The sequence below is a fragment of the Ranitomeya variabilis genome, chromosome 6 (assembly GCF_051348905.1).
Source record: "Ranitomeya variabilis isolate aRanVar5 chromosome 6, aRanVar5.hap1, whole genome shotgun sequence".
Taxonomy (NCBI): Eukaryota; Metazoa; Chordata; class Amphibia; order Anura; family Dendrobatidae; genus Ranitomeya; species Ranitomeya variabilis.
The window spans coordinates 46,188,401-46,201,982 of record NC_135237.1 but is presented as its reverse complement, the minus strand read 5'-3'; the positions used below and the strand labels follow the sequence as shown (position 1 = coordinate 46,201,982).

The 13,582-nt window shown below is 41.4% G+C and overlaps 1 protein-coding gene across 8 annotated transcripts in view; it reads right to left on the bottom strand.

Moving 5' to 3' along the window:
- Positions 1-13,582, bottom strand: part of KIAA1217 (KIAA1217 ortholog) — a 506,736-nt gene that overhangs the window by 314,532 nt on the left and 178,622 nt on the right. Inside the window, exon 1 of one of the 8 annotated variants that reach the window (XM_077268378.1) lies at positions 11,018-11,185. The exons of the other annotated variants lie outside the window; for them this stretch is intronic. The gene's annotated coding sequence lies outside the window, so the exon portion shown is untranslated. Of the gene's footprint in view, positions 1-11,017; positions 11,186-13,582 lie in introns of those variants that run through there. 8 annotated transcript variants of the gene reach the window in all.

Below are 13,582 nucleotides of genomic sequence, written 5' to 3'. Positions count from 1 at the left end.
ATCTGATGACCAAATAAAGTTCTGAACTTTCCGCAACGACCAGCGATATCACAGCGGGATCCAGATCGCTGCTACGTGTCAAACACAACGATATCGCTATCCAGGACGCTGCAACGTCACGGATCGCTGTCGTTATCGCTGCAAAGTCGTTTAGTGTGAAGGTACCTTTAGTGTGAAGGTACCTTAACTCCAACGTATCACCTCTACAAGACCTGAGTAGACATAAAAAACACAGATCCTCTGACCTGAGCCCTTCCACCCACCACTTCACTAACGGAATTCCCCATGTTATTCAGGCTTTATTCACACAAAGCATATTATGCACTTTGATTAAATTCACAGTTTACCTTTTATTTTTGTGCCAATCAGTTTCAGTATGCCCTGCCCTGTGCATACATAGTTTTGTGGTTGACCCCCATATACTGTGTACAATTATTGTAATATCATTTTTTAATAAATTAAATCTTTTTATCAGCATAATAAAGTTTCCATTTTTTATTAAGTGTTTTGGTGATATATATTTTTATATTTTAATAAAATATTATTGAATATTCAAATTGGTCTGGGGAATATCTTTTTTGGGTTATATATTCATTCACACAAAGCTTTCAAGCAGAGATTTTAGCAACATGATTCTTCAGGTCAAAACTATTACGGTGATAACACAACCACCACAGCGAGCCAACGTAATACTACCGCAGCCAATATAGTATATACTAATATATCTTATGCTGGAGAGGGGTTAAAGGGTTTTCTGGTTTCAGTAAGTCCCTGACCCTCATAGCAGGCTGTTAAAAAAAAATGAAACTGAGCTTTACTCACCTTCCTCAGGTCCAGTGCCGAGTCACAAACATTGCTCTAGGTGTCTGGTATTGCTTGAAGTGCTGACATCACGTCAACAGCCCGTGGCATACATCATTTCCTGCGACCCTTTGGCAGATCTCCAGGGGCCAAAGTGCTTGGACCGCATGCCCTTTAATCATACCAAAGGGTGTGCACACGCAGCATTCACTACTGAACGCTGTGGCGCATGCAATGCTGGATTACGTCCTGATGCTAGCCAGCGTTAATGTCAGGATGTTCCTTGTGTGTGGTGTTAGCATTCCCTGTGTTCCCATCCCACTCCTTGTAATGTGCTCAATAGTTGTAATACCCTGTGGAATATATACAGAAAACACAGCATAGCCTATATGATATATATACAGCAGTCTTAGTGTCTCTTGTGTGATATATATATACAGCAGTTTCTGGGTTTCCAATATGATGTATACAGCAGTCTCAGTGTCTCCTATGTGATGTATAAACAGCAGCCTCAATTTCTCCTATGTGCTGTGATGTATACATAGCAGTCTTGGTTTTCCCTATGTGATGTATATGTCAGTCTCAGTCTCCTATGTAATGTATATACAGCACCCTCGTTGTTTCCTATGTCATGTATACACAGCAGTCTCAGTGTCTCCTATGTGATGTATACATAGCAGTTTTTGTTTTTCCTATGTGATGTATATGTCAGTCTCAGTGTCTCCTATGTAACATATATACGCAACCTCGTTGCCTCCTATGTGATGTATACACAGCAGTCTCAGTGTCTCCTATGTGATGTATATACAGCAGTCTCAGTGTCTCCTATGTGATGTATAGACAGCAGTCTCAGTGTCTCCTATGTGATGTATACACAGCAGTCTTGGTGTCTCCCATATGATGTATACTGCAGATCTCCCACTGCTTGGGTTCTATAAATGTAACATGAGCAGTGATGTGATGAATTTCCCACTATGAGGAGACCTGCATTGTAATATACATCTGTGTTCAGAACAACACCAAAGAGAAGCAGCTCCATCCGTCACATTAGGGGTGAGTTAATGAAATTATTAAAAATTATCCTGCTATATTGGGTCAGGCTGATATTTTTTTTTTGTGGCTGCAAATGATGTTATAAATATCCAAATGGCCCGTGAGGATGAGGAACCTTATTTGGTTCCTCATCCTCACCCTTGCTGTACAGTGTCATCCTTCGGAGAATTTTGATGGGTGTTTACGTCTGACAATCAAATGTATACTTCCGACAGACACTGCAAAACGCAATGTGAAAAGGGCCTGAGAGCATAAATTAATTCATATAAGATACTAGTAAAAGATGGAAATATATTTTGTTACGTAGGCCTAGATGTGACAGGGTGTGAGGATCAATGAGGGCGCCTAACTTTCAATTAACATGGAGAGCACAGAGAAGTACAAGAAAAGCTGCAGGGACAAGGCGATGGAGGGCTGCTGCAGGCTGTGCAGCCAATAATTCCAACATTTGGTCTATGTGCGCCCTATGGAGATTTTCAAAGTAATAAAATGTGCAAAGCATTCTGGGTTTTCCATGCAATCACAAATGACAGGACCTTCATTTTGTACTAAAATGGTTTCATCTTGTATAGAAAGATTTAAGATTTAGAAAACTGTAAATGTCCAGAATTTTTTGACAAAATATATAGAAATAACTGTAACAAAATGTTCTCGGAGGTGAGAATCTTTCCCATGAAAAACTCCAATGTTCCATTATATGTGTTCAAGTGCCAATTGAAGAGATGGATGTGTAGATCCTTCATAGTCGTGTTCTTAGATCTCATGTAGACAGCTAGGCCTGAATGGTGGCAAAGGAAGTCACTCCTTAAAGGGAATCTATCACTTCCAACATTCAAGTTAAACTACTTATACAGTCCTATAGGGGACTTAGCCTCCCTAAAACACATGCCTGCAGTATAGATTTACATTCTTTAATTGTACAGAAAAACATTTTAATTGCTTATGCAAATTAGGGCTGCTTGGTGCACCCTACGTGTGGCCAAGGGCTGAGCGCCCGCTTACATCTCATCAATAATCATGCCATGCACCTCCCCTGAGATTGATTTGCAGCTTTAACTTGCCCAGAACAAGCACTGTCTAAATAGAAGCCCAGAGAGTGAGTGCACACAAAGTGTCACTGAGTGTGCTTGCTTTCATCCCTCTTGCCTTTCTGTAAGCAGGCTCAAGAGAGTGCGGAGTGTGTCAGCACTAGCGCAGAGTGGCCGCATGCTTGCTGAGTTCTTGCAGTATCAGTGTGGATGTGTAAGGCTTGGAAATGCAGTCAATCAATGGAAGGTGCACAACATGTTGATTGTGGGTATGAAATGCTGCACAGAGTCCTTAGCTATGCCAACAGTGCACCAAGGCACCATCATTAGCAATAAAACTGTTATTCTGTGCAATTCACCAATGGAAATCTATACCAGTCCGTAGGTATTAGTTTTTCAGGGGCTAAGTCCCATATATATATATATATATATATATATATATATATATATATATATATATATATATATATATATATATATATATAGTACCTCTTTAAAGGTTTATTCCCAAAATAATATCTCCCATCCATAACTTAATGATCGCTGAGGATAACTTACGAATGGTTGGAGGCCCCACTGAGATCCACTGAAATCCCAAGATCAGGTCTTTGGAACCTGGACTCTGTAGTGCCCTGACTTGCATGGACAGTAGGAAGGCATTCCTGTCCTCCACTCCATTCATTGTCTATGGGACAGGCAGAGAAAGGTGATTGCATCTCCATCTCTACTCCTCTCCTCTGCAGAGCCTGGGTGCTAGTGTACCCAATCGGGAGGGCGGTTGGTTGTTTGGGTACAGCAGTGTTACGTCAGTGATCCCCTATCCATACGAAAATATTTTGAAGATATCTCTTTAAGACACGGAAATGCTCCATAATACAGCATAATAAAGCATTCAGCATGTATGAGAGGCCTTTGGGCATGGTGGTTTTGGTGGTTAGCACTGTTGCCAAATTATTTTTACACCACAAAAATGTACCATTAGGTTAACTGACTTTTTAGAAATGATCCCAACAGTGTAAAAAATATGCACGTCTCAGGATATGTCCGCTTGTATATATTGACATTAAAGGGGTGTTTACAATTCTAAGATCCTATCCCAATATGTAATAGGTGAACTAATAATATTAACAAATACAATTAGAAATGCAGTATAATTCTTCTGATTCGCTATGTCCCTTACCCCATGTCCAGGGCATTACAGTAGCTCAAGTTACGCCCACTTATATACTGACAGCTAGTTGCTTGTAGTCATAACCATGGATACCCAAGCAACTGCAATGCCCTGCATATGGGTTAAGCAACATAGCTAATTATAAGAACTATACTACATTTCTAATTGGAGGTATTTGCTAATATTTTCATTAATAGGCCCCCTTCACACGTGTTTGACAGTTTCCACACGTACTGGAGACACTTACACACGTAGACCCATTATAATCTATGGTGAAAGAAAAGCTGAACTCACAAATTCGATAAAAAAATTAAAAAGTCCTTTATTCCCAACTTGGGACATGGACAAGTGTATGCAGGGAAGCAGAGGAATGTGAGGATACAGACAGGACGACAATGTATTGCGTTCGTCCAACGCTCATTCTCAAGGGGAATGAGAAAGTGACACATCTAACACACGAAACGCATGTTGGGGCATTCCATCCAGCCTTTTTTGACAGCCTGAGTCTTTTCCCTCCATCTAGGTAAGAGGCACTTCTCCAATTGTGTGCACTTATTGGTACATCCACTTAGAGACTAATATTATGTTAGCAACTGCTTTGGGTTGTGCCTCTTTCACTTTACCACATTATTTTATCTTTGGTAAAAGACACATTGAGGCATCTGACTCACAAGCTAACAGTCCTGATTTTGCCAGGTCAGTCCTACAAACCGGACCACAAAAGGGGTGAGAACTCGTGAATAGATTTCTAGAAGTAAATTATAAGAAATGCAGAATACAAGGAGCGGTGAGAAGAATCTAACCATATGCAACAATTCGGGTGTAACGATCGCAGTCGCAGAGGTTACAACTGGGCCCGTGAGAGTGAGGGGTCAGAGCAAACTTCAACTGGATGTGTGCCTTTGGATGCACATTCAGCTAAAGTATATTGTGGTGCAGGGGTCCAGGCACTGCAATACTACACACTGCCGGCCAATCAGAAGCCAGCAGCTAATGTTGGCATGCACGTGACCGCGGGCGCATGGCAGTGATGTCGTGCGGTCCCATCGCTTGCACACTGAAGTCAGCTGATGGCTTCAGAAGAGGACGCCTGATGATGGGGGAGCACAAGAAAGGTGGAATAAAATAATTTATTTATTTTTCTATGCATTAACAAACTGAGGCAGAATGGGGGACATATATCAGAATACACAACAGGAAGCGGTCTAGGATAAGGGTCATACATACCAGGATGTGCCCAAGATGGGGACATATATATACCAGGATGGGGAACATATATAACAGGATGAGGAATATATATACCAGGATGGAGGTCATATGTATCAGTATGGAGGGCATATATACCAGTATGGGGCCAGGATGAGGAACACATAGACCAGGATGGGGGATAAATAAACTAGGATGTGCCCAAAATATGGGACATTACTACATAATGCAGGAGAGCAACTCGTATCTCCTTATAGGGTTTAGAACGCTACAAGGACCCATACAGCTGACTAACAAACGGGGGTGGATTGGGTGGGGGAGAGGTGTGGGTGTGTGTCTGTAGGGGCCCAGGTCCAAATTTTGCACCGATGCCCATCGCACTTTAGCTATGCCACTAGTTACAAGACAAAAATAACTGAATATGATACACATGGGGACATTTGAAGGTTGCATATTTCCCAATCATTATTTAGTGAAATGCCCTTTAATGATCACAATGTCCGTGCAACTATTATTATCTGCTATCTGTGAGATGATACAACGTTCTGCCGTCCTCCAAAGAAGAAAAGCTTTGAGCTTGTTTATATCCATTTATAATTCGCCACGTGATGTAATCCTAGATCATTAGACAAACTGTAAGATGAGAAAATGGACTGGTCTTCATACCGCACATGATAGAGCTTGTCTTCTGAATCCATAGGCTTAAATGACGTTTATCAATATCAGCCGTACATCTGAGATAAGCAGAGGTATTTTACTGTAGGGGCTTTTTTCCAAATGTGTAAGCAGAAAAGTGACAATCACAAGAGTCCCATCTGAGTCTACGTCAGAGATATACACGAGGGGGATCCCCCGACATCCACCTCCCAGCGTACAATGGCCATGGGAAAAAGAGGTATATGTGGAAGGGGGAAAAAGGGACATGTCTTTGCAAACATCGAAGGTATACATTGTGAAATGTGCCACACATACACCTCCACATGTGCCCACAAACCCACTTCTGCTGGAAAAATCTTGGGAAATGGACCTTTTAAAAGGGTTGCAGCCGAAAGTGGCTGTTTTATGTGTTTTTAGGGTGGGGGGTTGGAGAAGTGGAATCTAGGGGAGGGATTTGAATGTCCAAAATTTTGCGTTCTAAATGTTGGTAAGTAATGCATTAGAATTTTTAATAAAGTTTTAGTGGTTATCACTACCAAAATAAAAATTCTAGGCAAAGACATGCCCTCTAAATAAAGGCCCACCCATATAGATTAGACTAATATCAATATCGACGGGTTCAGCCGACCCTCTAATGTGTATGGGGCCGCTGATCAACTGATCGTTGGGGGAGATGATGATCTGGCACGTCCGATTTCGGTCCGCCAATCGATTTGTTCTCCTAGAAAGTAGCCGCTGGCAAAGATGTCTGGCAGCGATTCTCTCATAGAGAACACAGCAGCTCTCCAGTGTATGGGGGAGAAAGACAAAATAGCTGAATGCTGAACGATCAGCCGAAGCATTGTCCTCCCGACAGCCATGTAATGTGTATTTTTGGCTTAAGAGGTTCCAGTTTATTTCTCTATTCGAATGTCTCAACGTGTGTCATCTCAGGTGAATAGATAGATAGATAGATAGATAGATAGATTGATAATGGATAGATAATAGATATGAGATAGATAATAGATAGATAGGCGATAGATAGATAGACAGATAGATAGATAAATAATAGATAGATAGATAGATAGATAGATAGATAGATAGATAGATAGATAATGGATAGATAATAGATAGATAATAGATATGAGATAGATAATAGATAGATAGGCGATAGATAGATAGACAGATAGATAGATAATGGATAAATAATAGATAGATAGGCGATAGATAGATATGACATAGATAATAAATATGATAGATAAATGTAGAAAAAATGGCGATTCAGACATCATGATTGGAAAGGGTTCTTTACAGTTAGAGGAATTACAATATGGAAAATGCCCTAGGCACCAAAAAGTAGCAATTGCAAATACGGAATTAAAGTGCAAGGTTTAATGGAAAATGGCCTTAAGGCTATGCATAATATAGAGATGAACGAAGTTTATATTCTTGGAAAAGTTGATAGATTTATTTTTTAAACCTAAGTAAGCAGCTACAGGTGCAACCACGGTGTGGTCTAACGGGGCGTTTTTTTTTTTTTTTTAAGCCTGTCATATGACATTATTAGTCTGTGTACCTCTGATTTTATAGAAATAAATTAAGAGAAAAAAATAATTTTGTCATATTTCATGAGATGACGTTGCATTATGGATTAGAGAAGGACCATACAGAGATACCTGGATGCAGAACGAGATGACTCCGTGCACCACGCAGGGTTCCTACATACAGCTAGATATATATGGGGCATGAAACGCATCTGCTCTCCTTTACACTTTCCGTCCCGTAAGAAGTATTAGTATTTCTCGCACTACACTGGCTGGAAATAACCGCCGGTCTGTGACCAAAGACATAAAGATACGATCTGTGCCCCGTGCTCAAGCTCAGGTTCGGTCCCGACAACGTTTTTTTCACCATCCAATAATGTCGGTATTCAGATTCTGATCAGATATGATCACAGTGTGGAGGTGGAGGAAAAAAAAATAAATAATTTTTCCACCTTCTCCATTACGTCAGTCCGTGAAAATGTCATCCAAGTGCGGTCCTATTTTTTTTCATGGACAGGTAAACATGAATAGGCAAGTGCCATTCAATTCTTGGAGGCAAATTGTGCATGGTGCAATTATTTTCCCCGGACCACTCGGTCCAGGGAAATAGTCAGACATGTTCACAGTGCCATAGAATATCAAGTGTGATCCGTCAAAACCACGATTAAAGCGGTTGTCTGCATGAGCCCTCACTTCATGGTTTCTGTATATAGAAAGAATGGCACCATGATCGTCACTGATCGTCTCCACTGAATTTCCTGGGATCGCTCCTGCAAGAAATGGTCATGGTCATAAAAAAATACCGGAATACCCGATAGAAAATGAATACCGAACACACCCTAATACTATTATGTTTTGTATCCACTCCAAAGACGCATCAAATACAGTTCTGTGAGAATCTGACCCCGTGGCGGTGCTACCCAGAGGAGGGTGGAGGAGCCATATTTTATTCTTGATGCAATCACCTTCTAATTTCACAGTAATCCCAATTCCTCTATAGACCAGACCTGAGGCGATGATTCCTGCATTGTTCACATCCTGTTCATTACTAGGTCACATGCATCAACCCAACCTCACCCTCCCAAATCCAACCTTGTTTTGCAGATTCTTAGCATAGACATGATGAGGAAAACATATAACTTGAGTGTAAGGCTATGTTCCCACGATAAGTTTCTGGTGCGTTTTTTTTACAAAGCGTATTTCTGAAAAAAATGCAAATAACGTATTTTGCTTAATGGGTTCAGAAATGGTGTAGAAAATCTGCATCAGCAAAAACTCCCCTAAAGCGGATCATGAGATGGTAGCCTTAAAGTAAAAAATTCATATGAATGTTCTGCGTTGGGGACATTAAAGTCGGCCACACACATTAGGTGGCTGTCGGCTGAACGATCTGCTTTGGCTGACAGCCATCTCATCCGACTCTTCCATACACAACAGTACTCATTTGGCCGAGCGCTTCAGAGCTCTCTTTGGGAAAGCCACTGAGGAACATCTCCGGGAGAGCAATGCGAACGGGAATCCAAAATCAGACTTCTCTGCCAACCATCAGCTGGCTAGCGTCCCCATACACTGGGCCTTCTGCCAAACCCATCGATATCGGCACCAAATGATTATCACCATAAAACTGCAGCAGAAATTCCAACTTTTCCAAATTCCTGGAAAAATCAGTAATGGCACACAGATCACCATAAACACACACATATAATGACGCCCACACATGCAGAATGGCGCACAATAACGGACTGCAGCACACACTGCCTGAAACCTTTATTTTTACATACCTTCAATGGAGAAAGGTATTGGGACACAAGTCTTAATGTCATGCTATGATGGTAAGGAAGGGGGGACCTCAAACTGTCCCTGAAACTGTGACCCTAACTATCCCTGTCCTGGGGGGTACTCTTGATGGTAGAGAGGCCCGCGTCTCCACCCTTACTATGCTCCTGTTAAACCCTGATCTGTCCTCTCCCCAACATATGAGGCCTGGGACAGAAATATAAGGCAAACAAGACACAATGACGAAACAGGGATAACAAGCAACAAACATGCTAACACAAAAGGTAAAGAGGTATATAGAGAAGGATAGGAATGAACCAACCAAATGGGAACAGAGAGCAGGAAATAAACACACGCGTACTACAGCAAACTAAAGATCACTACTACAACAACTCCACTCCAACCAGTAAACAGCACAGGAAGACGAATCTCCAGTAGCAACAACAAAGTCCTATGCAGAACAGCATCTCCAAGGAGCTAGGAAGCAAAGCTTTCACTGGCAAGACAGAGAAGGTCTGGCCAGGTTTTATAGGAAGAGGTAATGACCAGATCAGAAGCAGCTGAAAATGGAGCTGCAAGTTTCTGACCAGCATAGAAAGGGTCATTAACCTCTTCAGCCCCAAAGGAAACAAAAATTCATTTAATAATTGTCACGAACACACAGGCTAAATGGAAGGTCTGCAATTCACAATATGTAGTGATCTTCTACCCCCAGATCTCCCAGGAGGACATGACACACTGATGACACTTAATCATTGAATTCAGGTTTTTTATTCTTTCCCATTACCATGTGTATTTGGTGCAGCCCGCTCTCACCAATATGATGGCGCTGCAGCAGAGCGGAGTTGTGATAACTTTAGAAGTGAAGATCGTGCAGTAATTTTTGTGTAGTACCTCATCCATTTGACTTGTGCCAAATGTCAGTGTACATTAATTCTTTTCTCTTTTATTAAAATATGTAATGCTAGTTATTACAACAGCAAACCAGCTCTGCTACATCAGGACCCATTGTACCCGAAAAGTGCAGAATTTTTAATAGTAATTTTTAATGCTTTATCTATCCTAGCTCAATGCACATGTATGCGATTGTAGCCAAGCAGTTTCCAACTCGTTACTATCTACCGTACACAGTAGCTCAGCTCTGCTACATCTCTGTATACGCCTGACTGTAGACAGTTTTCACTTTTATTTCCAGCTTGTACGAACATGCAGACAGTGCGGATGGCTCACATTTCATCAGGATACCAATGATACATTTAAACATTACGGTAACATTTCTCAGGTATTGCTAAATACTAAATACTTCATTAGCGATGTAGCAGAGTTGAATTTATCATTTAATCCTTCAAGGCTGCATCGATGACGAGATCTTAGAATCCAGAGTTGGAAGGGACCTCCAGGGTCATCGTGTCGGACCCCCTGCTCAATGCAGGATTTACTAAACCATCTCAAAGTTTGCCACCCTAGAGGGCATCACGCAAAACGAAAGAATGGGTCCTAAAAATACGTCTTAAGGCATGTGATAACATGCTCAACAAGACAACCCGCACGACGCTGCTGAGGATTACCTTTCGTGCATATTATCAAGATTTGCGCCGTATTACAAACTCGGCTCTACTGCGTCCGACAAAGCCAGCTCTGCTGCATCTGCCCTTTTTTAAAGCATTTTAAAAAGCTATTTGCACGAACAAATCCAACATTAACACTCGCTTTATGCTCTGCAAATAGCAACCAGTATGTGCAACTGATAAGACTCGCCCGCAATAGGTGACTTATTTATTAAAGGGGGTGTCTGCGGTTACCTGGCGGAGGGCGGCAAGATGTCCTGCAAAGTCGCAATCCAAAGTCAGATCCTGGGCAAACCCTTGCACTCCTTTGACTCGGTCAGGTAAATACTGGCGCCATCTCCCTCCTGTACTTTCTTGAAAACTGCTTGCAGCTTATGGGACCTTCTACCGCTGCAACATGTCGACTCTGCTGCCTTGACATGCTTTCCCAACCGTGACATCATAACATCTCCATGGTGACTACAACCCCACCTGGCAAAACTACTTCTCACAACTACTGGCTAATGTGAAGAAAAAGAAAAGAGAAAAAGTTTGAAAGTTTTCTTTTTTTTCGAAAATTGTTTTTTCTAGCACCTTCTGCTTCCTGAGCTGTCAGCACCTCTCTCCTCACAGATCTGCTGCCTGAATTTCCCCACTGAAGAGGGTTGATGAGTTTTGCAGAGGGCCACTGGTGTTGAATAGAACAATGCCCTCTCGTTATCTGCCCCTCCCTGTCTGACAATGTCACTATCTGCTGAACAGTTGCCGCTAGGTTTTGCTGGAGGGTCCCAGTATTCTGCCCCAGCAGGTTTTTTGTTTTTACTATTAAACAATCTTTCTATTGTATTATTACATTTTCAGATTTTACTCTTACTTTTATGTTGATTTTTTTTTTTTTCAAACCTTTTTCATGGAAATGTTTCCCTCCCCCAAAATGATCTTCTTAACTATTTTTCAATGACTTGTTCCAGCTTTGTGGAAAAAAAAATCTATCCCCCTCCATCATTTCTACTATTATTGCACAAATGGCGCAAAGTTTGTGTAGATGATACATACTGTGCCTTGCGAAAGAATTTGGCTCCCTGGAACTTTTCAACCTTTTCCCACATATCATGCTTGAAACATAAAGATACAAAATGTAAATTTTTGTTGAAGAATCAACAACAAGTGGAACACGATTGTGAAGTTGAACAAAATTTATTGGTTATTTTAACTTTTTGTGGAAAATCAAAAACGGAAAATTGGGGCGTGCAATATTATTCGTCCCCTTTACTTTCAGTGCAGCAAACTCCCTCCAGAAGTTCATTGTGGATCTCTGAAGGATCCAATGTTGTCCTAAATGCCTAATGATGATAAATATAATCCACCTGTGTGTATTCAAGTCTCCGTATAAATGCACCTGCTCTGTGATAGTCTCAGGGCTCTGTTTGAAGCACAGAGACCATCATGAAGACCAAGGAACACAACAGGCAGGTCCGTGATACTGTTGTGGAGAAGTTTAAAGCCGGATTTGGATACAAAATGATTTCCAAAACTTTAAACATCCCAAGGAGCACTGTGTAAGCGATCATATTGAAATGGAAGGAGTATCATACCACTGCAAATCTACCAAGACCCGGCCGTCCCTCTAAACTTCCATCTCAAACAAGGAGAAGACTGATCAGAGATGCAGCCAAGAGGCCCATGATCACTCTGGATCAACTGCAGACATCTACAGCTAAGGTGGGACAGTCTGTCTATAGGACAATAATCAGTCGTACACTGCACAATTCTGGCCTTTATGGAATAGTCGCAAGAAGAAAGCCATTTCTCAAAGATATCCATAATAAGTGTCGTTTAAAGTTTGCAACAAGCCACCTGGGAAACACACTAAACATGTGGAAGAAGGTGCTCTGGTTAGATGAAACCAAAATCGAACTTTTTGGCAACAATGCCAAACGATATGTTTGGCGTAAAGGCAACACAGCTCATCACCCTGAACACACCATCCCCACAGTCAAACATGGTGGTGGCAGCATCATGGTTTGGGCTGATTTTCTTCAGCAGGGACAGGGAAGATGGTTAAAATTGATGGGAAGATGGATGGAGCCAAATACAGGACCATTCTTGAAGAAAACCTGTTGGAGTCTGCAAAAGACCTGAGACTGGGACGGAGATTTGTCTTCCAACAAGACAATGATCCCAAACATAAAGCAAAATCTACAATGGAATGGTTCACAAATAAACATATCCAGGTGTTAGAATGGCCAAGTCTAAGTCCAGACCTCAATCCAACCGAGAATCTGTGGAAAGAGCTGAAAACTGCTGCTCACAAATGATCTCCATCAAACCTCACTGAGCTCGAGCTGTTTGCCAAGGAAGAATGGGCAAGAATTTCAGTCTCTCGATGTACAAAACTGATAGAGACATACCCCAAGAGACTTGCAGCTGTAATTGCAGCAAAAGGTGGCACAACAAAGTATTAAATTAAAGGGGCCGAATAATATTGCACGCCTCACTTTTCAGTTTTTGAATTTCCCCCAAAATTTAAAATAACAAATACATTTCGTTCAACTTCACAATTGTGTTCCACTTGTTGTTGATTCTTCACCAAAAATTTACATTTGGTATCTTTATGTTTGAAGCATTATATGTGGGAAAAGGTTGAAAAGTCCAGGGAACCGAATACTTTTGCAAGGCTCTGTATTTTATGGCCTAACTTACTAGGCAGCACTGATGGTTAGCATACATTTATATTCAGAAATATAGCTTTAAGGGGTTGTCCAGGCTCGCTTGAATCCTCACAGTACACACATTGCGCTGTCAGAATTCTCTGGTGCT